The 24,480-nt window shown below is 37.9% G+C and overlaps 1 long non-coding RNA gene across 1 annotated transcript in view; it reads right to left on the reverse strand.

The window, feature by feature from the left end:
• Positions 1-265: 265 nt before the first annotated feature.
• The window catches only part of LOC133076984 (uncharacterized), a 69,449-nt gene continuing 45,234 nt past the window's right edge, over positions 266-24,480 (reverse strand). The window contains exon 3 of the long non-coding RNA XR_009697655.1: positions 266-303. This is a non-coding gene — a long non-coding RNA (uncharacterized LOC133076984). The remainder of the gene's footprint in view (positions 304-24,480) is intronic.

A 24,480-nucleotide genomic window follows, 5' to 3' on the forward strand; every position in this document is an offset into this window, starting at 1 on the left:
TCAAAAGGTCAAAGTAATCTTTTATTAGAAAAATATGAAACCCTGAGTGTTGTTTTAAAGAACATATGATTATTTTAAATTCTAGCTTCCCAAATCTATATAAGTCACAGATTAATGTATCTGTTTTGTAAGTAAAATTTCAGACACATTGCTTAAAAAGCCATCTGACAACATGTGAGTGCCCTGGTACTTGATTAGATTATTTACCTTGACGAAGAAATAAACGAGACATCTTCTGTGTCCAGAGACTAGCCAGAGGACTTTGGGGGATAAGCAGAAGTCTTCTCTCATTACATGCATAACCTTGTTAATGAAAAGAGCACAGGAGATTGTAAAGCTCCATGGATATCTGATGTGATGAGGCAGTAAGTGCAAATTAGCTTGGTTTATCAATATTTATTCGTCACAAGTATAGTAATCTGGCTAAAAACAAATTTGGTAGTAATCCTGGGATTATTACCAACACCACTGTAAGTCTTTTTCAACTGAAATGATTTTAGGTAAAACAAGAGTTTTGAGTTGTGTTGACTCCATGATGAAACAATTAAATAAGTGTTCAAATTTTTCTATTGGTATAAAAAAGCAAAGTGAGTTGCAATCTTCCAATCTTTCTTCTGGCCATTTGCCACTACTCAGGAGTTCCTTATCTGTATTATAACCTACACCTATAACCTGTATAAAGAGAAGGCAGCTTCTCATTGCACACAAAGCAGAAAAACTTTGCTGGATGTTCATCCCAGGAGGATGTGTTCTCGCCACGGCCTTTCAATGCCATTCCTGAGTGCAGGTCAATACAATCGTCCATTTTTACCTAATACCCACATCATGACCCAAGCCAACCATGAACCAAGCTTGGGCTTTTTCCTTCTCCATCATCTGCTCATAAGGGATCCCTCACTGGGCAACAAATGTAAGCTGAGGGAGAGGTGATGGTGTAGCCATCATTAATAACATGGCATCTGTGTTACTTGTTCAGCTTCTGGGAACATAGCCCATTGCCATTCAAGGTCAAGTACTCTGTCTCAAACAGAGTCCAGTAGCATGCCTGGAGCTGTTTATCAAAACGTCTATAATTCTCCTGTAACATCCTTCTCTAGAAATCAAGGCATCATGTGATAATTTTTGCATTGAGGATTGCCATAAATGCCACACAACATCTTTTGCTACCTCTGACAATTTTACTATAATAGGCAAAGTCGACTAGGTCATATGGCCCATGTGTCAAGGCTGTGTGTCCTACAGTCTGGACCTGCTGCTGAGCCCTTTGCTGTTCTGGCCCCACTCATTGCTGGCCGGCCCTGCGTCCCCTCATGTATGAGTTGGAACAGATTTCCCAGGTGTGCTGTATACTGTCTCCAGAACCTGATGAGGCCTACCAGGCACTGTGCTTCCTTCCTAGAGGTGGAAGGTGCAAGGGGCACTGCTGTCCCACTCATAACCAAATGTCTGTGTTATGTATGAGTGACCTCTGGGCTCTGTATTCTGTTCCACTGATCTATCAATCTATCTCTGATCCAACTTCACACAGTTCTAACTACTGTGGCTTTGTAGCAGCTCTTTTTTTTAAACTAAAAACAAAACAAAAGCAGTTCGCCCATTTCTCCCACCCCCTCCAACATATAATTTGTCTTTGTCTGTCTAACTGATTTCACTTAGCATAGTACCCTCAACGTCCATTTGTGTTGTCACAAATGGCAAGATTTCATTTTTTAAATGGCTAAATAATGTTCCATTGTATACATATACCACAATTTCTTTATCCATTCATCCAATGATGGACACTTAGGTCGCTTCCATAACTAGGCTATTGTAAATTATGCTGCAATGAACATGGAGTTTCAGGTATCTTTTTGAACTAGTGTTTTCATTTTTTTCAGATAAATACCCAGAAGTAGAATTGCTGGATCATATGGCAGTTTTATTTTTAATTTTTGGAGGCACCTTCATACTGTTTTCCACCATGACTGCACCAATTTACATTCCCATCAACAGTGCATAAGGGTTCCCTTTTCTCCACATCCTCACCAGCATTCGTTATCACTTGTCTTTTTGATGATAGCCATTCTAACAGGTGTGAGGTGATATCTCACTGTGGTTTTAAATTGCATTTGCCTGATTATTAATGATGTAGAGCATTTTTTTCATGTACCTGTTAGCCATCTATATGTCTTCTTTGGAAAGATGTTTATTCAGATCTTCTGCCCATTCTGTAAATAAAGTATTTGGGTTTTTCTATTGAGTTGTATGAATTCTTTATATATTTTGTATATTAACCCCTTACTAGATATATGATTTGAAAATATTTTCTCCCACGAAATGCCTTTTCATTTTGTTGATGGTTTCTTTTGCTGTGCAGAGCTTTTTAGTTTGATATGGTCCCACATGTTTATTTTTGCTTTAGTTGTGTTTGCTTTTGGAGTCAAAAAACTCATCACTGAGACCTATGTTAAGGATATTATCATATATGCTTTCTTCTAGGAGTTTTATGGTTTCAGATCTTACATATAAATCTTTAATCCATTTTGGGTTAAATTTTGTGTATGATGTAAGACAGTGGTCCAGTTTCATTCTTTCTCATGTGGCTGTCCAGTTTTCCCAGCACAATTTATTGAAGAGACTGTTCTTTCCCCATTGTATATTCTTGGCTCCTTTGTCATAAATTAATTGACCATATATGTGTGAATTTATTTCTGGGCTCTTTATTCCATTCCATTGATCTATGTGTCTGTTTTTATGCCAATACCATACTAATTTAATTGCTGTAGCTTTGTAATATAGTTTGACATCGGGGAACATGATGTCTCCAGCTTTTTTCTTCTTAAGTTTATAGTATAGTATAGTTTTGCTATACAGGGTCTTTTATGGTTCCATACAAATTTTAAGATTTAAGAAGAATGACATGTTAGGGTAGGATGGGGACTGTCCTACCAGATATAAAGGGTTATTAATCAGCTGTAATAACTAAGAGATCATAATATTGGTAGTAGAATAAAGAACACATAGGGGAGCAGAACAGCAAGTTCCCCCAAGCTGACACCCAATAATAAAATTTAAATGTATTTAAATTGAAAAAAGATGGAATCCACAACAAAGATCTGATGATTTTGAGTACCTATTTGCCAGATAACAGTTTTAACATTAATAAAACAGAGAAAAGGCATGAAAAACAGACAAAAACCCATTAGTAGTGGGAAACATTATTCAAGAGAAGAACTGAACAAATGGAAAGGCCTACTGTGATCTTGGAAGGGAGAACTCAACTAAAGACATAAATTGTCTCTAAGGTAATGCAAACATTTAATGTGACATCAACAAATTACTAAAAGATTTCTTTTCATTATGTAAACTCATTCAAAAGTCCACATGAAGACATAAAGGAGAAAAAACTTCCATAGCCAGGAAAATTATGAAAAAGAAAAGTACTGAGGGGAAACTAGCCTTACTAAGTACTAAAATACATTGCACATGAATAGTTAGATTAAGGTAACAGAATAGCAAGTCCAGTAATACAACAAAATTCATGTGGCTATTTAATATATGATCAAGGTTGTATTTCACATAGATGGTGAAAAGATAAATTAATCAATAAAGGATAATAGAACAATTAGATTGGTCCCTGAAAACTTTTATTTGAATCTATAACTCACACTTTATACCCCCAAAAAAATCCAGATTAAAAAAACTTTGTTAAAAAAATTTACATATATTAAAATATTTGAAAAAATATTATGAAAGAAGATTTTTGTTTTTGTTTGCTTTTTTATGTACCTCTTTTGTTTTTGGTAACTTTAGAGTTGGGAAAGCCTGTCTAGATGACACAAAAGCTGGATGCTACAAAATCCAAAATTAAGTCAACTCCATAAAAATAAAAAGATGTCTTCAAAGGAAAACCATTGCAAAGTCAAAAGATAACAAACTGAGGAAAACATATTTACTATAAGAATTCAATTTTATATCAAGAAGAAAAGCCTAAAATTCCAAAGGAAAAATGAAATTATAGTAACATTTTTCTCTTAACAGACTGGTAATAATCAAAATGTTTGCTCACATAGCATGCTGGCAATGGTATGGGAACATTCTCATCCTCTGCTAGTGGGAGTGGAAATTGGTACAACTTCTGTACATAGAAATTTGGTAATAGTCACTGAATTTTAAAATGTCAATGACCTTTGACCCAGAAATTTTATCTCTGGAAATTTGTTCCTCAGATACATAGGACATGTATAAAGTTGTTCAATGATGAATGATTTGTGATAGTAAAAAGTTGAAAATAATTTAAATATCCAATAACGGGACTTATTGAAATAACATTTGCTAGCTATAAAATAGACTAACTGCTTAAAAGAATGAAATCACTCTATATATTTTCTAATGAAACAAGCCCCAAGTTATCTTGTTAAGTGAAAAAAACAAGTGCAGGCCATTTGTGCAAGCTTAAGAGAATATATGTGTAAATGCTTGTATAAGCATTAAATATTTCTGAATGATATAAAAGAAGTTGATACCCATGAATATATCTAGAGAGGGATCCTGGTGGCTGGGGGGTATGAGGAAGACTTTCTTTTCACATCATGAATTTTTAATGTTTGTACCATGAACATGTTGATAAATGTGTTGGTGTAAGAAAAGACCACTTATCTCAGTGGTAATAACCACAGTTGTTATGGTAACTAGTCTTGGTTCATCCGACTGGAAAACAGCTGGAAAAAAAAAATCACTTAAACTGTGGGAGATAAAATTAAACTTTCTATGGAACTAATTTTATGCAAATTTATACACATTTTACTTTTTGAATATAGTTTTTGGATTCTCCTGCCAAATATACAAAACAAAAATATATCAAGAAAATAAAAGTCTTTCTAATATCCAAAATTATTACTAATGTGATGGTGTTACCAAACAGTTAATTAAATAAAAAAAAATTTTTAAGTGACTATTCAATATTCCATAGAATTCAGTGCTGTTAATGGGTACTAACCCACAGCCTAAGGGACCTTGTTTACTGATTATACAGAAAATGTAGCACATCTCTCACAAGTAAGAAACACAATCATGAAGAGACCACACAACCAAAGACTTTGGGCCTTATATTCAAGTAAATATTCTCATATGTCTCATTGATTAGTTTGGAATGCATAATCTCTGTTTCTATGGCCAAATAAAGCTAATGAGACTCTAGCATTACAACTTAGGCTTTTGCTAAGATTTCATGTACCACCATCTTCTGCCCGGTTTATGAAACTCACAATGTCATGTGCTAGGTAAATGCTAATCCCCAAAACCTGGAACCTCAGAGTTGGAAAAGTGAGATAGAAAGAAAAATAAATAACCAAACATGTTAATTATCTTGTTTGGGGAATGAGAGACGGATCACATATAATAACATTCAGTTACAAAACTCAAACCTTGTGTAACCTACTTCTTCCCTGAGTCCTTCCTCAGTAGTGGTCTGTGTAACAGCACACCACTCACAGCTAGACCCTGGTGTTCTTCCTTTGAGCATAAACAATTTCACAGAACATCGACATCAGACAAGGTCACTCTGTGAGCATGATAAAGCAGTCAAAAAAAAGGCCACTTCATCATTTTATCTAAGGACAGGCGACAACAAGGTCACTGTGAAAACCACAAAACTATCCAACACCCCCCTCTTCTGACTAATGTGAGTGACTGATACGGCTCTACTAACTACATCTTTGACCTCACTCTAGTCTTCCTGTTAAGATTTATTAAGATAGCCCAGCACAGAATTATCCCTGTTTCCAGACAGCCTCCACTCCAGAACAAAGATCTGGTTCCTCATACCTGCCCCCAAACTACCCAACACCTTGCTGAGAGGCTCACTGCTCCCGTAGTGTATGGTCTCCCTCACTGTAATGAGCAATAAATCCAACTTGCTCAACTATGGTGTAACCTTGGCGGTCTTTGGCTGGAAAGGCAAAAGAGTCATCTACACCCAATGATGTACATTCTTCTCCTTCAATTCTCTCTTAAATGCATGCCAATCAGGCTTTTGTCCATACTGAGCCCCTGAAACTCTCTTGTCAATGTCACCAGCGATTTCTACATGACAATCGAAGGTCAATTCCCAGTCCTCCGTTACTTGACCAATCTACTGAATCTCCATTTACTGCCAATCACATCCTCCTTCTGATACTAGCTCTTCACTTGGCTTCCACACACGTAATTTTCCCCCTTCCCCGCCAGCCACTCGTCACTTCTTTTATGGATTCTGCCTCATCTCCCTAACTTCTAAACATCGTGTACCCAAGGGCTTAGGTCTCTGACGTCTAGGTATACTTACTCCCTTTGTGATCTCTAATCTCAGGCTTGTAAACATTATTTATGCTGATGATGTGCGTGTGTGTTCATTCATTCTATCCCCAAACATGTGTATATGTATATCCTGAAATAGAGAAGTCTGACTAAACTGGACTGAATATACATTCAGTGCATACTTACTTCATTAAACTAATACGTATATTCATCCCAGTTTAGTTGTACTTCTATCCTGAAATTTGAACTCATATATCCAATTACTTCCTCAACATTTCCATTGTTGTGATGCCAAATAGACCTCTCAAATTCGACTTCCAAAACAGAGGTCCTAATATTCCTCTTCCTTTAAAAACGGAGGACACTTGAACATCTATCCATCAGTAAATGGCAGCCCTATGTCTGAAGGTGCTCAGGTCCAAAGCCTTGGAGTCATGATCGACTTCTCTCTGCATTCATATACTACATCACTCCACAAAATCCACCAGCAAACCCTACCTTCAAAATATATCCAGAATGCATTTATCATCTCCACCACTACATCCTCATCCAGGCTATTATCATTTTTCACCTGGCTTATTGCAATAACCTTCTTCCTTTCCTACCTGCATCTGACCTTGACTCCATTTTTCTCTGGTCTCCACATAATGGCTATATTTACCATTTAAAACTTAAGTCAGATATGTTACTCCTCTGCTCAGGCCCCTGCAGTAGCTTCTCATCTCACTCGAAGGGAAATCCAAAGTCCATATAGGGATCTACATAATCTGCTGCCCTCACACACATATACAAACTTACCTCTAGGACACTGTTCAAGTTCTTCAAGGATCACACTTAGAAAAAAATCCAACTATTCAAGTGCATTCACAAGATTAAAACTCAAACACAAAATTTTCGGACAAAAATAATTTAAAAAATTCAAATCAATGAGCATGATATGAGATTTTTTATCTATTTGCAATACACATTCTTAAAGGAGGCTAAGTTTGATGAATGACTTTCAGATATACCAGCAACCCTAGAATTTGTCAGGGCCTTTGGGATAGTCAGGTCCTTCTCTCCCCAGATGTCTGATGAGTCATCATCTTTCAGGACCCTGAAAGCCCCACCCCTGTTCTCCTTCTGCTGGATTTCTCAGAGTTCATCCCATATGCCACACCTCTGCCATAGCTTCCCAGAAACAGATCAGCAAAACCTCACCAGGTCCCAGGGCTGCACATCTAACAGCTGCTTTGCACCAAAGCTTAATCTAGCAATCTTGAAATAAAATTTACTAAGCACAGTTTTTTCTTTTTCTTCCCCCTACCCCTAACTTGCTTCTCCCCTCATCCCTCTCTCACCACTGGTAACCACTACTTTGTTCTGAATAAATGTAAATCTGTTTCTGCTTTGTTATATTCTTTCATTTGTCTTATTTTTTAGATTCCAACATAGCTCTTAGATACCATCTAATCCAGGATTTTTCTGTAAAGGGACAGATACTAAATATTTTAGGTCTTATGAGCCAGGCAGTCTCTGTTGTACTGACTCTGCACTGCTGGTGGAGGATGAAAAAGTCCCCAGAAAACATGCAAACAATTGGGTGTGGCTGTGTTCCAATAAAACCTGATTTACAAAAAGATACATCAGGCTGAATTTGGCCTGCAGGCTATAGTTTGCAGACCCCGATCTAAACCAACTCAGTCATTCCATAAATGTAGACAAAGTTATTTGACCCAAAGAATAAACAGGGTGACCCATGCCCTTCTTGACCAGGACAGTCTCAGTGAGACAGGCTGGGACCCGGGACCCTTTGCTGCAATGCTCGCACCTGCAATGCTCAAACCTTTCCGCAAGCAACAAAATACAAAGAAACTATATGCGACTAAAAATAACTGTGTGCATGTGCAGTGGGGGCAAATCATGGACAAAAAGATACAAAAAGACCAAAAAACCCAACTGCCACTTCTGAAGAGCCAGGAGCAAAAACAGGGTGCCAGGAGCAAAAGCAGGGTACTGGGCATGCCCCCTGCACTCAGCACCACCAAAGGGGTGAGCAAAACACCTCAGCCACCCCTCTGACCCGATCCCTGGACACACCTCTACCCTCACCCCATATAAGGAACCAGCTCCCTCCCAACTTGGGGAGTGAGCAAGAAAAGCTGTTACTTGTTCTCGGTCCTCTCTGCTGCAGCAGGAGCCCCCACTAAAGCCTTGCCTGAATTTCTTGTCTTGCCTCTAGTCAATTTTTATTGATTGGGGAAGGAAAAGAACGCTGGTTGGTATCATCAGTATGTGTCTGTGGTCCCAATATATCAATAATTAATAATATGCCCCTTTCACTCTCAAAAGCATCCTAGTTTGGGTAATAAATTATATGGTTATCCTTTAACTCATGTAGATCTTCATATTTCTGATATATTAACAGTGCCCACGAAAAATTCAAAATTAAGTAAACATATAGCACCAATAACACTAACATTTACAAACGACTAAAGTTAGTTGAAGCCCCAATAGCTTCAAGATGGCAGAGTAGTAAGACGTGGAGATCACTTTCCTCCCCACAAATACATCAAAACTACATCTACATGTGGAACAACTCCTACAGAACACCTACTGAATGCTGGCAGAAGACCTCAGACTTCCCAAAAGGCAAGAAACTCCCCCACATACATGGGTAGGGCAAAAGAAAAAAGAAAAAACAAAGACAAAACAATAGGGACAGGACCTGCACCAGTGGGAGGGAGCTGTGAAGGAGGAAAGGTTTCCACACACTAGGAAGCCCCTTCGCGGGCAGAGACGGCAGTTGGGCAGGGGGGAAGCTTCGGAGCCACAGAGTACAGCGCAGCAACAGGGGTGCAGAGGACAAAGCAGAGAGATTCCCGCACAGAGGATCCGTGCCGACCAGCACTCAGCAGCCTGAGAGGCTTGTCTGCTCACCCGCCGGGCTGAGTGGGGGCTGGGAGCTGAGGCTCAGGCTTCGGAGGTCAGACCCCAGGGAGAGGACTGAGGTTGGCTGCGTGAACACAGCCTAAAGGAGGCTAGTGCAGCACAGCTAGCTGGGAGGGAGTCCAGGAAAAAGTCTGGACCTGCCTAAGAGGCAAGAGACCATTGTTTCAGGGTGCGCAAGGAGAGGGGATTCAGAGCATCGCCTAAATGAGCTCCAGAGATGGGCGCAAGCCGCGACTATCAGCGCAGACACCAGAGACAGGCAAGAAACTCTAAGGCTGCTGCGGCAGCCACCAAGAACCCTGTGTGCAAGCACAGGTCACTATCCACATCTCCCCTCCCGGGAGCCTGTGCAGCCCGTCACTGCCAGGGTCCTGTGATCCAGGGACAACTTCCCCGGGAGAACACATGTCGCGCCTCAGGCTGTTGCAACGTCACGCTGGCCTCTGCCACCACAGGCTCACCCCGCATTCTGTACCCCTCCCTCACCCCCGGCCTGAGTGAGCCAGAAGCCCCAAATCAGCTGCTACTTTAACCCCATCCTGTCTGAGCAGGGAACAAACGCACTCAGGCGACCTACAAGCAGAGGCAAGGGCAAATCCAAAGCTGAACCCCAGGAGCTGTGCAAACAAAGAAGAGAAAGGGAAATTTCTCCCAGCAGCCTCAGGAGCAGAGGATTAAATCTCCACAGTCAACCTGATGTACCCTGTATCTGTGGAATACCTGAATAGACAACGAATCATCCCATATTGAGGCGGTGGACTTTGGGAGCAACTGTAGATGTGGGGTTTGCTTTCTGCATCTAATTTGTTTCTCCTTTTCAGTTTACCTTAGTTTAGTATTTAGAGCTTATTATAATTGATAGATTTGATTAATGATTTGGTTGCTCTCTTCCTCTTTTTTAATTTTTTTTAAATATATATATACTTTTCCTTTTTCTCCTTTTGTGAGTGTGTATGTGTATGCTTCTTTTTAGTGCTTATTATCATTGGTGGATTTGTTTTCCGGTTTAGTTGCTCTCTTCTTTATTTCTTTCTCTTTTTTATTACTTTTTCATTTTTTTATTTTTGATAATTTTTTTTCTTTTTTATTTTAATACATTTATTTTATTTTATTTATTTATTTATTTTTCTCCCTTTTCTTCTGAGCCATGTGGCTGACAGGGTCTTGGTGCTCCGGCCAGGTGTCAGGCCTGAGCCTCTGAGGTTGGAGAGCCGAGTTCGGGACATTGGTCCACCAGAGACCTCCCGGCCCCACGTAATATCAAACAGTGAAAATCTCCCAGAGATCTCTATCTCAGTGCTAAGACCCAGCTCCACTCAATGACCAGCAAGCTACAGTGCTGGACACCCCATGCCAAACAACTAGCAAGACAGGAACACAACCCCACCCATTAGTAGAGAGGCTGCCTAAAATCATAACAAGTTCACAGAAAATCCAAAACACACCATTGGACGTGGTCCTGCCCACCAGAAAGACAAGATCCAGCCTCATCCACCAGAACACAGGCACCAGGCCCCTCCAACAGGAAGCCTACACAAACCACTGAACCAACATTACCTACTGGTGGAACACACCAAAAACAATGGGAACTATGAACTTACAACCTGCAAAAAGGAGACCTCAAACACACTAACTTAAGCAAAATGAGAAGACAGAGAAACACACAGCAGATGAAGGAACAAGGTAAAAACTCACCAGACCAAACAAATGAAGAGGAAATAGGCAGTCTACCTGAAAAAGAATTCATAGTAATGACAGTAAAGATGATCTAAAGTCTTGGAAACAGAATGGAGAAAATACAAGAAACGTTTAACAAGGACCTAGAAGAACTAAAGAGCAAACAAACAATGATGAACAACACAATAAATGAAATTTAAAATTCTCTAGGAGGAATCAATAGCCGAATAACTGAGGCAGAAAAACAGATAAGTGATCTGGAAGATAAAATAGTGGAAATAACTACCACAGAGCAGAATAAAGAAAAAAGAATGAAAAGAATTGAGGACAGTCTCAGAGCCCTCTGGGACAATATTAAACACACCAACATTTGAATTATAGGGGTCCCAGAAGAAGAAGAAGAAAAAAAAACGGACTGAGAAAATATTTAAAGGGATTATACTTGAAAACTTCCCTAATATGGGAAAGGAAATAGTCAATCAAGTCCAGGAAGTGCAGAGAGCCCCATATAGGACAAATCCAAGGAGAAACACGCCAAGACACATATTAATGAAACTATCAAAAATTAAATACAAAGAAAAAATATTAAAAGCAGCAAGGAAAAAGCAACAAATAACATACAAGGGAATCCCCATAAGGTTAACAGCTGATCTTTCAGCAGAAACTCTGTAAGCCAGAAGGGAGTGGCAGGACATATTTAAAGTGATGAAAGAGAAAAACCTACAACCAAGATTACTCTACCCGGCAAGGATCTCATTCAGATTCGAAGAGGAAATCAAAACCTTTACTGACAAGCAAAAGCTAAGAGAATTCAGCACCACCAAACAAGCTCTACAACAATTGCTAAAGGAACTTCTCTAAGTGGGAAACACAAGAGAAGAAAAGGACCTACAAAAACAAACCCAAAACAATTAAGAAAATGGAAATAGGAACATACATATCGATAATTACCTTAAATGTCAATGGATTAAATGCTCCAACCAAAAGACACAAACTGGCTGAATGGATACAAAACAAGACCCATATATATGCTGTATACAAGAGACCCACTTCAGACCTAGGGACACATACAGACTGAAAGTGAGGGAATGGAAAAAGATATTCCATGCAAATGGAAACCAAAACAAAGCTGGAGTAGCAGTACTCATATCAGATAAAGTAGACTTTGAAATAAAGAATGTTACAAGAGACAAGGAAGGACACTACATAATGATCAAGGGATCAATCCAAGAAGAAGATATAACAATTATAAATGTATATGCACCCAACATAGGAGCACCTCAATACATAAGGCAAATGCTAACAGCTATAAAAGAGGAAATTGACAGTAACACAATAATAGTGGGGGACTTAAACACCTCACTTACACCAATGGACAGATCATCCAGACAGAAAATTAATAAGGAAACACAAGCTTTAAATGACAAAATAGACCAGATAGATTTAATTGATATTTATAGGACATTCCATCCAGGAACCTCAATTACACTTTCTTCTCAAGTGCACATGGAACATTCTCCAGGATAGATCACATCTTGGGTCACAAATCAAGCCTTGGTAAATTTAAGAAAATTGAAGTCATATCAAGCATCATTTCTGACCATGACATTATGAGATTAGAAATAAACTACAGGGAAAAAAATGTAAAAAACTCAAACACATGGAGGCTAAACAATACATTATTAAATAACCAAGAGATCACTGAAGAAATCAGAGGAAATCAAAAAATACTTAGAGACAAATGACAATGAAAACACGAAGATCCAAACCTCTGGGGTGCAGCAAAAGCAGTTCTAAGAGGGAAGTTTATCGCAATACAATTCTACCTCAAGAAACAAGAAAAGTCTCAAATAAACAATCTAACCTTACACCTAATGGAACTAGAGAAAGAAGAACAAACAAAACCCAAAGTTAGTAAAAGGAAAGAAATCATAAAGATCAGAGCAGAAATAAATGAAATAGAAACAAAGAAAACAATAGCAAAGATCAATAAAACTAAAAGCTGGTTCTTTGAGAAGATAAACAAAATTGATAAATCTTTAGCTAGACTCATCAAGAAAGAGGGGGAGGACTCAATAAAATTAGAAATGAAAAACGAGAAGTTACAACGGACACCACAGAAATACAAAGCATCATAAGAGACTACTACAAGCAACTCTGTACTGATAAAATGGACAACCTGGAAAAAATGATCAAATTCTTACAAAGGTATAACCTTCCAAGACTGAACCAGGAAGAAATAGAAAATATGAACAGACCAATCACGAGCACTGAAATTGAAACTGTGATTAAAAATCTTCCAACAAACAAAAGTCCAGGATCAAATCGCTTCACGGGTGAATTCTATCAAACATTTAGAGAAGAGCTAACACCTATTCTTCTCAAACTCTTCCAAAAAATTGCAGAGGAAGAAACACTCCCAAACTCGTTCTACAAGGCCAACATCACCCTGATACCAAAACCCGACAGAGATACTCCAAAATAAGAAAATTACAGACCAATATCACTGATGAATATAGATGCAAAAATCCTCAACAAAATATTAGCAAACAGAATCCAACAACACATTATGAGGATCATACACCATGATCAAGTCGGATTTATCCCAGGGATGCAAGGTTTCTTCAAAATACACAAATCAATCAGTGTGATACACTACATTGACAAATTGAAGAATACAAACCATATGATCATCTCAATAGATGCAGAAAGACCTTTTGACAAAATTCAACACCGATTTATGATAAAAACTCTCCAGAAAGTGGGCATACAGGAAACAGGCCTCAACATATTAAAGGCCATATATGACAAACCCACAGCAAGCATCATACTCGATGGTGAAAAACTGAAAGCATTTCCACTAATATCACAAACAAGACAAGGATGTTTACTCTCGCCACTCTTATTCAACATAGTTTTGGAAGTTCTAGCCACAGCAATCAGAGAAGAAAAATAAATAAAAGGAATCCAAATCAGAAAAGAAGAAGTAAATCTGTCACTGTTTGCAGATGTCATGATACTATATACATAGAGAATCCTAAAGATGCCACCAGAAAACTACTACAGCTAATCAATGAATTTGGTAAAGTAGCAGGATACAAAGTTAACGCACAGAAGTCTCTTGCACTCCTATACACTAACAATGAAATATCAGAAAGAGGAATTAAGGAAACAATCCCATTCACCACTGCAACAAAAAGAATAAAATACCTAGGGATAAACCTACCTAAGGAGGTAAAAGACCTGTACTCGGAAAACTATAAGACACTGATGAAAGAAATCAAAGGTGACACAAACAGATGGAGAGATATATCATGTTCTTGGATTGGAAGAATCAATATTGTGAAAATGACTATACTACCCAAAGCAATCTACAGACTCAATGCACTCCCTATCAAATTACCAATTGCATTTTTTACAGAACTAGAACAAAAAAAAATCTTAAAATTTGTATGGAGACACAAAAGACCCTGAATAGCCAAAGCAATCTTGAGGGGAAAAAAAGGAGCTGGAGGAATTCCAGTCTGGGAATCAGGCTTCCAGACTTCAGACTATACTACAAAGCTACAGTCATCAAGACAATATGGTACTGGCACAAAAACAGATATAAGATCAATGGAACAGGATAGAAAGCCCAGAGATAAACCCATGCATCTATGGTCAACTAATTTATGACAGAGGAGGCAAGGAAATACAATGGAGAAAAGACAGTCTCTTCAATAAGTGGTGCTGGGAAAACTGGACAGCTACATGTAAAAGAATGAAATTAGAACACTCCCTAACACCACACACAAAAATAAACTCAAAATGGATTAGAGACCTAAATGTAAGACCGGACACTATAAAACTCTTAGAGGAAACCATAGGAAGAACACTCTGACATAAATCACAGCAAGATCTTTTTTGACCCACCTCCTAGAGTAATGGAAATGAAAAACAAATGGGACCTAATGAAACTTAAAAGCTTTAGCACAGAAAAGGAAACTATAAACAAGACGAAAACACAACCCTCAGAATGGGAGAAAAATATTTGCAAACGAATCAATGGACAAAGGATTAATCTCCAAAATATATAAACAGCTCATGCAACTCAATGTTAAAAAAACAAACAACCCAATCAAAACATGGGCAAAAGAACTATATAGACATTTCTCCAAAGAAGACATAGAGATGGCCAAGAGGAACATGAAAAGCTGCTCAACATTACTAATTATTAGAGAAATGCAAATCAAAATTACAATGAGATATCACCTCACACTGGTCAGAATGGCCATCATCAGAAAATCTACAAAGAACAAATGCTGGAGAGGGTGTGGAGAAATTGGAACCCTCTTGCACTGTTGGTGGGAATGTAAATTGATACAGCCACTATGGAGAACAGTATGGAGGTTCCTTAGAAAACTAAAAATAGAATTACCATATGACCCAGCAATCCCACTACTCAGCATATACCCAGAGAAAACCATATTTCAAAAAGACACATGCACCCCAATGTTCATTGCAGCACTATTTACAATAGCCAGATCATGGAAGCAACCTAAATGCCCATCAACAGACAAATGGATAAAGAAGATGTGGTACATATATACAATGGAATATTATTCAGCCATAAAAAGGAAAGAAATTGGGTCATTTGTAGAGATGTGGATGGACCTCTAGACTGTCATACAGAGTGAAGTAAGTCAGAAAGAGAAAAACAAATATCGTATATTAACATATATATGTGGAATCTAGAAAAATGATATAGATGAACTGGATTGCAAGGCAGAAATAGAGACACACATGTAGAGAACAAACGTATGGACACCAAGGGGGGAAAGTGGGGGTAGGGGTGTGGTGGTGGTGGTGTGATGAATTGGGAGATTGGGATTGACATATATACACTAATATGTATAAAATAGATAAATAATAAGAACTTGCTGTATAAAAAAATAAAATAAAATGAAAAAAAAAAGTGTTTCTGAAAGTTTTCTGTGCATGGGAACCACCTTGGATGCTTGCTGAAGCAAGTTCCAGGCTTCAGCCTCAAAGACTTAACACAGGTCTGGGTGCAGCTCAAGTGCCCAGGATGATTCAGAGGGAGGTGACCGATGGACAATCTTTGAGAAACACCATCTCAGGAAACAGTCACCAAAAAGCAGAAGGCAATTTGCATTCTAATGTGGTGACCGGTTATCTTGGCAAGTAGAGCCATGACACGCAACTGTGAATGGATCTGTGGTCGCTGTCACCATAAATAGCCTCTGTCCAAAACAGCTGTATGTCATCCTTCAACATGCCTGGTTTAAAATATCCCTCAGTCACAAAGTCCAGTAAACCCAATATCATAATGTTAGTGCCAGAAAAATAACTCAGCTGAAAGTGATTAGCTGAAGGAAGTGCCACAGATGAAATCACAGGAAGACAGGTAATCACTTGTACTTATCACCACATCTGCTATATTGCATAAGAAAGTTTTGGTTTCACACTCAAAGTGAAAGAAAAACTTAAAATCCCATAAATAATACATTGAAGAGAGAAAAGTTGCTCTAATGCAGTATCTGGAGAGGCCCTGCTAGGATAAAAGGCTCTGTTCAGTGTTTATCTTGCTGGCAGAGAACAAGGCAGGCAGTGAGGCAGATTTGTAACTGACCCAAAAGCATATATGAGAAATGAACCAAGGAGACTGTGGATTTAAAATCCTCATAACAGAGTTAGGTAGCAGTAGGGTAAAAGTCCAGCAAATCTGCAATTCAAGTAATATGAAAACATGTTTGATTCAATATACTGATGTGCTGAATTTTTATGAAATTCAACCTTTTGTCCTAGTGTATTTGGCAAGGTAAATAAATCTGAAGTTAAAGCTTTAGCATCTTGTCTCTCTTAGACACACAAAAGGATACAATTAACCAGAACAGCTGGTTAAAAGCTTTATTGGAACATCTAGGAAGCCAATACATTCCATCACGAAGACTAGAAGCTGAACTCTACAATATTGAATTTCTAATCCAAGATTCTTATTAATTCTGATCAACATAAAGTCTCGTCTTCTTATAGGACTATACAATTAGTGTTAGAACCTCTGTTTGATGGTTATGTGAGCAGACATTTAAAACTGCCTTCTGACCAAAGTTCTATTATCAAACATAAAAAGAAGAGAGAAAAAGACTGTCATTGGACAAAAGGCTGATCTAGAAAATTATATTTAGTATAAAATAGTCGATTCTTAATCATCTACAAGAATCAAGAAATAAAGCAGAGAAAAATAGTTAATATTTGACTTTGATATTTACAATATCTTATAGATTTATCTTATGAACTATTTTCTCTTGAAAAAAAAATACATTTAAGCTATTTTTGACTCATTTATCCTAAGCACAATCATAATAAGTAGGGACTGGCCCAGAGAAGAAGGTGTCAGGATAAATCATGTTGGGATTTAAAGCCTACCCTTGATAAACTGGATCAGAATATGAAAGTTGAATATAGAACTTCCACTTCCATCCTTGATAGACCAATTAGGAGATTTGCCTTCCCACCAAAGCAGCTATAAAACTAGACAAAAATGTATGAGGCAATTGCTTTCAGGCACTGAAAAAACGGAAGCAGAGAAGTATGATCCTTGAGAGAAGGAAAACACACAAAATAAGCTCCACGATAACACCAATTTTCTTCCTGGGGGCAAATTCCTTCTGTGGCAGGGAGGGGAAGCCCAGGCAAAACAGCAGTCTCAATGAACTGAGATGAATAGAACCGAGTTCTAGACTGCTGAGGCAGCTGGAATTTTCAGAGCAGGATATTAGAGAAGTAGGAAAAGCACAGAGGGTCTCCCTATAAATCTGCATAAACCTTGAGTCCTTGGCCAAGGGCTGTGCTATGCATCTGCAGGGTGTATCTGCAAGGCAAGACTCTTAAAAAGACTAGAAAAGATTGTGTGCCATATAGCTGAGCTCTTCATGGTAATACCAGAGGTTACAGAGTAATGAGAGACATTGGAGGTCCAGTATAATCAGAGTAGTTTGCTCACTGAGTAGCCACACCCTGGAGTAAGAGCCATGCCCTAGGACTAAGTTCAAAACAAAATAGGTTCTCCTAATAAGAATATAAAGAAGATTAATAGGACAAAAAGGATTCACCATTAATTTAACTGGCTATCAAAACAAAACTCAATATCCTTTAAAGGAAGATAATATAATTCAGATTCCATACAACACATTGTATAGTATATGATAAAAAATACTAGACATATAAGTAGGCAGGAACACATGACTCATAATCAAGGAAAAAATAAATTAATGGAAATAGATCTAGTCATGATCCAGATGTAATTATAATTATAATCAAGGACCTAAAGGAAAAGATGGTCATAATGAATGAACAGATGGTGGAAATCAGCAGAGAAACAGGAACTATAAAAAACGGAAATTATAAAATTGAAAAATACAATATATGAAATTAAAAACTCACTGTATGGGTTTAACAGAAAATTGTAAACAGCAAAAATAAGTGTTTAAATTTATATAGATCAGTAGAACTTTTATAATATGAAGATCAGAGATAAAGAGAATTGGACAAAGTAAATATAAACTCTTGACCTGTGGGGTGACATCAAGCAGTCTAAATGTAATTGGGGTTCCAGAAAGAAAAAGGAGGAAAAAATGGGGCAGAAAAATATTTGAAGAAATAGGAGTCAAAACTTACCTGTGTTCGGTAAAAGCATAAACATAGATCTAAAAAGCTAGGGGACCCTAAGCAGGATAAAGATAAAAAACAATACACCTAGGTACATCACAGTCAAAGTACTGAACACAAAAGACAAAGAGAACACCTTAAAAGTATCCAGAGGGAAAAAAGGTAGCTTTCATAAGAAAAATAAAAATAAGAATGTACAGACTCATTATGAGAAATGATGAAAGTCAGAAGACAATAAAAGTATACCTTTCTAGTGCTTTGAAAAAAAACCTTCTAATCTAGAACTCAATGTCAGTAAAAAAAAAATCCCTTTAAAATGAAGACAAAATAAAAATATTGTCAGAAAGAAATTAGTTGAAAAAAATTAATTACTAGCAGACCTGCACTGCATGAATGAAATTGCTACCAAAAAAAATTATGATCTTCACAAAGAATGACTAACACTGTAAATGGTAAATATCTTGGTAAATATAAACTAATTTTCTTTTCTTTCAATTTCTCTAAAACATAGTTCACTGACTAAATCATAATAATAATATAGTGGGATATATAACATATGTAGAAGTATAACATATGGCAAAATATCAAAAAGGATACAATAGGTAAAATAAAAGTATAATGTACTCACCTTATATATAACATGATGTAATACACAAAGTTAAATGGCAAAAAATTAATGATGCTTATTTTAAGGCTTAGAGCAACCACTTAAAAAAAACAAAACAGAGAAATATAGCTAATATGCCAATAGAGGAAATAAAAAACATTACTACAACACTTAACTAATCCAAAAGAAAATGGGAATAAAGAGAAAAACTCAAAGAACAGATGAGACAAATAGAAAACAAACTGGCAGGATGATAGACATTAATCTATCCACATTAATAATTAAATTAAAAGGGCTTAACATGACAGAAACAAGGCAGAGATTGTCAGATTGTTTTCAAACCTTAAAGAAGGAAATTTATCCAAGCAGAAAAATGTTATTATATATATACTGATATATATATATATATATATATATATATATATATATATATATATATATATATATATATGTTTTGCTATGGAAGGTGTTGCCACTTGCATTTAAATTTGATCCTGACCTTCTCTTCAGGCGGTTACTCTTTTTGATCATCTCCAAGTGTGCCATGAGGTGGGTTTAGTCTTCTGACATTATCATTAGTGCACTTATTGATGTAATCATAAGACAGACATTACCAATCCAACATTACTGATGAAGAAACTGGAACTTAAGAAAAATTTACTTTGTATATTCACAGTGCCAGTTCTTAAAGTCACTACACCAATTTTTAAATACATACAGGCAGCATATTAATCAAAATCCCCAAATTGGAGGTTTAGCATCATGTAGGCAAATCTTAAATAGTCTACCAAGTTAAGTAGACTGTCCTGCTCAGTGCTCTAGTATAGCAAAACACATTCCTTTATCACTGTTCTTATGATTTTAAAGTTTGGTGAAGGAGATCATTTGGCCTGAAAAAACTTTGTCATCATGGATTCAAAATATGAAAAAAATAATACTAATAATAGCTGATATTTACTGAGCATTTACTGAGTGCTAGGCCCTATGCTAAGTGCTCTACCTATAATATCTTATTTGTACTAAAAGGGAAAACTAAAGCAACCCATTCCCCCTGTGAAGATGAGCTTTAGGGTGATTAAGTGACTTGCCCATGATCACCTGAGCTGATCACCGAAGGGGGAGGCTGAGTAATTTTAAATGCAGAATATCTGACAACAGAGCCTATGCAGTTTATAGCTTTATCTTCATTTTAACTTTTCCTCATGTACCTCTCTCCTCTTTGGAAAGGGTTCCTATGAATATGACCTGCCAAAATAAGCAGGTTATAGACTAATCAGTTAGTTTTCAGCAAAAAGGGAAAAGACTGTCACTTGGAGATTGAAATCAAGCTAAAAAGTCAACTATGGAAGTACCATGTATCCTTCTAACAAGGCGTCTTCCGCCAAACTCAGCCACAGGTGACCACCAAACAGGATACAGAAATAGAATTTGAGATGCTACAGAATATCAGTTTTGGCTACTTGACCTCTAATGTGAGCTCTGTGTATCAAAGGAGTGAATTCACATGACAGAAGTGTTTTCTGCCACTTGTGTGCTGACCGAGAGTCCATCAACCCCGATTGCCAACGGAAAGCCTCCAACAAGGTCATCAAGAAAGTCGCCGGTAAGTGATTGGTCTCAGACGATCATTACATAAGCACTCGTGGCTGGCTCTGAAGTGCTGAAGGCTGGTGGACACTAAAAGTCTTAGAGACGGAAATTTCATGCTTATAAATAGAAAATAATACCACATTTGTCCTGTTGAACAATCATTTGATTGCCCACAGAATACAGTTTATCACCAGCAGAATACAGAATCTGCTTGCAGAAGACAAGGATTGCATTATAATTTCTTGCTACTGACTAGACTTTGATGTTTCTGTCTTAGGGACTCAAATGATCACACAACTGTGCTCTGCATTAATACAGGTACAAAATAATCACATTGCCTTCAGAGTTACACATGATCACTGTGCCGACCAGTGAAGCAAAGGTACGCTATATAATTAATTTGTAAACATGTGTGATTCAAGTCTAAGAATATTATTTGCGCATCATGAGACAATTTAAGCTCTCTGAGCACAAAAAGTCACTTGCATTATATCACTGTACACATCACAAGTTGGGGAGGCACGATGACACGGAGACTCCCTAGTATTTCAGCAGAGTGGACTGTAAGGAACTTTTAGGAAAAACTTGGCCATGTGACAAATACCAGCTTTGAAAGCTCACTTTAGGGAAGAGAAATGGTCTTTTGGTACCTGTCAGGTGCCATGCTCCCAGCTTACTGACTTCTATACTCAAGAGAATCCAGTGTCTACTAATTACTGGAGAGATTTAAGAAGAGTCTAAGACTAAATAACTTAAGTTTTTCTTCTTATTATTATTCTCCAAATCTGGCTTTCCTAAAAGCAGTGTGAAACATTGGTGATTACTTATTAAACTGGTGCTATAAGAAAATATTTTGAAAAAAGAATGAGTATGGAAGATGGCAAGGTGGGAACATGCTGAGTTAGCATCTCCCCACAGCTAGGGCGCCTGCCAGCTGCCGGTGGGGAAACCTGATGCTCAAGGAGACAGGAGGAACCCCCAAGTGAGCCGGTAGGATGTGGGGGGACTGAGGGGGGAGGAGAAGTGGAGGCCAGAGAGGATCAGAGCCCCTCAGGCTGGGGAGATCAGCAGAGGCAGGTGGGAGGGGTCCTCTGGGACCGGAGGAGCAGTAGAGGAGAGGAGGGCATTTGCCCCACCCACTCGAGCCCAGGAAGCCTGCTGGGCTCCCAGGTAAGGTCCCCGCCCTCTGAGACCAGGGGTGGGGGGGCACACCTGGGCCCCTTCTGTTCCTTGAGCCTAAGCCCCACCCCCCACAGCCCCCAGGGCCTTTTCCAGCCCTGTGGGTCCTGAGCATAGGCCCCGCGCACCCCCCAAACCTCGCCCTTGCTTAGGCCCCACCTCCACAGCCAAGGCCTTTTCCCTGCTTTTTTTTTCTTTTTTTCTTTTCCTTCCTCCTCATTTTTACTATTGTGTTACTGTTGTACCTTCAAGTTCTTCATCCATCATCATTTTTATTTTTACATTCTTTCTAACATATCTGTTAGTTTCCTAGTCTAATTTTATTTTTTACTTTGTTATTGTCTCTTTTTTTTTTTCTTTTGCCACCCCACATGGCTTGCAGGATCTTGGTTCATGAGCCAGGGGTCAGGCCAAAGCTCCTGTGGTAGGAGCTCTGAGTCTGAACCACTGGACTAACAGAGAAACTCAGACCCCAGGGAATATTCATCAGAGTGGGGTCTCATGGAGGTCCTCACCTCAGTACCAAGACCCAGCTCTACCCAACAGCCTACAAACTCCAGTGTTGGAAGCCTCAGGCCAAACAACCAGTAAGGCAGGAACACAATCCCACTCATTAAAAAAAAAAAAAAAAAAGAGATGGCAAAAAAATATATCACAGATGAAGGAGCAAGGTAAAAGCCTACAAGACCAAATAAATGAAGGGGAAATAGGCAATCTACCTGAAAAAGAATTCAGAGTAATGAGAGGAAAGATGATCCAGAATCTCAGAAACAGAATGGAGGCATGATTGAGAAAATATACGAAATGTTTAACAAAGATCTAGAGGAACTAAAGAACAAGCAAAGATGAACAACACAATAACAGAAATGAAAAATATACTGGAAGGAATCAATAACAATAACTGAGGCAGAAGAACGAATAAGTGAGCTGGAAGACAAAATGGTGGAAATAACTGCCGAGTAGCAGAATAAAGAAAAAAGAATGAAAAGAATTGAAGACAATCTCAGAGACCTCTGGGACAACACTAAATGCACCAACATTCGAATTACAGGTGTCCCAGAGGAAGAGAAAAAGAAAGGGCCTGAGAAAATATTTGAAGAGATTATAGTCGAAAACTTCCCTAACATGGGAAAGGAAATAATCACCCAAGTCCAGAAAGCACAGAGAGTCCCATACAGGATAAACCCTAGGAAAAACACATGAAGACACATATTAATCAAACTAACAAAAATTAAATTCAGAGAAAAAATATTAAAAGCAGCAAGGGAAAAACAAAAAATAACATACAAAGGAATCCCCATAAGGTTATCAGCTGATTTTTCAGTAGAAACTCTGCAGGCCAGAAGGGAGTGGCAGGATATACTTAAAGTGATAAAAGAGAAAAACCTACAGCCAAGATTACTCTACCCAGCAAGGATCTCATTCATATTCAACAGAGAAATCAAAAAGCTTTTCAGACAAGCAAAAGCTAAGAAAATTCAGCACCACCAAACCAGCTTTACAACAAATGCTAAAGAAACTTCTCTAGGTGGGAAACACAAGAGAAGGAAAAGACCTACATTAACAAACCCAAAACAATTAAGAAAATGGTAATAGGAACATACATATAGATAATTACCTTAAATGTCAATGGATTAAATGCCCCAACCAAAAGACACAGACTGGCTGAATGGATACAAAAACAAGACCCATATATATGCTGTATACAAGAGATCCACTTCAGACCTAGGGACACATACAGACTGAAAGTGAGGGGATGGAAAAAGATATTCCATGCAAATGGAAATCAAAACAAAGCTGGAGTAGCAATACTCCTATCGGACAAAGTAGACTTTACAATAAAGACTGTTACAAGAGAAAAGGAGGGACACTACATAATGATCAAAGTATCAATCCAAGAAGAAGATATAACAATTATATATGTTTATGCACCGAACATAGAAGCACCTCAATAATTAAGGCAAATGCTAACAACCATGAAAGGAGAAATCTACAGTAACACAATAATAGTAGGGGACTTTCACACCCCACTTACACCAATGGACAGTTCACCCAAACAGAAAATAAATAAGGAAACATAAGCTTTAAATGACACGATAGAACAGATAAATTTAATTGATATATATGGAACATTCCACCCAAAAGTGGCAGAATACACTTTCTTCTCAAGTACACATGGAACATTCTCCAGGATAGATCACATTTTGGGTCACAAATCAAGCCTCAGAAAATGTAAGAAAACTGAAATCATATCAAGCATCTTTTCTGATCACAACGCTATGAGATTGGAAATCAGTTACAGGAAAAAAACTAAAAAACACAAATACATGGAGGCTAAACAGTGCGCTACTAAATAACCAAGAGATCACTGAAGAAATCAAAGAAGAAATTTTTAAAATACATAGAAACAAATGACAATGGAAACACGACGGCCCAAAACCTATGGAACGCAGCAAAAGCAGCTCTAAGAGGGAAGTTTATAGCAATTCAATCTCACCTCAAGAAACAAGAAAAATCTCAAATAAACAATCTAACCCTACACTTAAAGC

Source organism: Eubalaena glacialis, chromosome 17 (assembly GCF_028564815.1).
Source record: "Eubalaena glacialis isolate mEubGla1 chromosome 17, mEubGla1.1.hap2.+ XY, whole genome shotgun sequence".
Classification (NCBI taxonomy): domain Eukaryota; kingdom Metazoa; phylum Chordata; class Mammalia; order Artiodactyla; family Balaenidae; genus Eubalaena; species Eubalaena glacialis.